Source organism: Morus notabilis, unplaced genomic scaffold, assembly GCF_000414095.1.
Source record: "Morus notabilis unplaced genomic scaffold, ASM41409v2 Scaffold403, whole genome shotgun sequence".
In the NCBI taxonomy this organism is placed as follows: domain Eukaryota; kingdom Viridiplantae; phylum Streptophyta; class Magnoliopsida; order Rosales; family Moraceae; genus Morus; species Morus notabilis.
Window position 1 is genome coordinate 347,646 of NW_010359824.1, and position 864 is coordinate 348,509.

Consider the following 864-nt stretch of genomic DNA (forward strand, 5'->3'; position numbering starts at 1 on the left):
AATTCCTAGATTCCACGTAGACGTGTGTGTGGGCACACGTGAGACAAAAATAGGTTTCTTAAACACTCGAATTTCCACAAACACCAATGCATGCACGATGTGGAATTTTTGGAGAAAAATATTTTCTCTCTCTTTTGCTTAGAGAAATTAGGCCACCAACTGTTTAGGGCTGAAAAAATGTTTCAAAAAATGTTTCCACAATTTTCTATCATTCTCATACTTAAAGAGTAGAAGTCAGACTTCAAAACAGAATCAAATCCTTATCTCCAATTTTGAATTTTGAACAAAAAATCCCTTCTCATTATCTCCAAGGTGGCCGGCCATATTAGGGTTTCCTAACCCTGTGTGCGGCGCTAATTCAGATAGGGAAGGAAGAGAAAAATCATCCTTTATCCTGTAGTCCAATTTCGACTCAAATTCAAATTTCAATTTAAGTCAAACTTAAATTAATTTGAATTCTAAATTGAACAACTTATCAAATAAGTTTAAATGGATAAATCTAGATGTGTTCAAATTCAAATTTAAATAATCACATTATTTAAATAATAATTAATTCTCAATTAATTATTTTTCGAGTATTTAATTTTAGAATTCCGTAATTCTAAAACTCCTATTTTGCCATTTCTGTCTGGTAGAATTACAAGGACGACGCGGGGACTAATGGACCTATAATGCCGAGCTCCAATAAAATTAATAATTAATTAAACACTTTAATTAATTAATTAATTCTATTAATTCCAATAGTTACTCCACTATAAACTTGGAATTGAACTCTCGAAATTATAGACATTAATTACTTCTAAACTACGAAGTGTCCATTTGATATAGTCATTACATATAGATCAATCCTCCATAAATAATTCA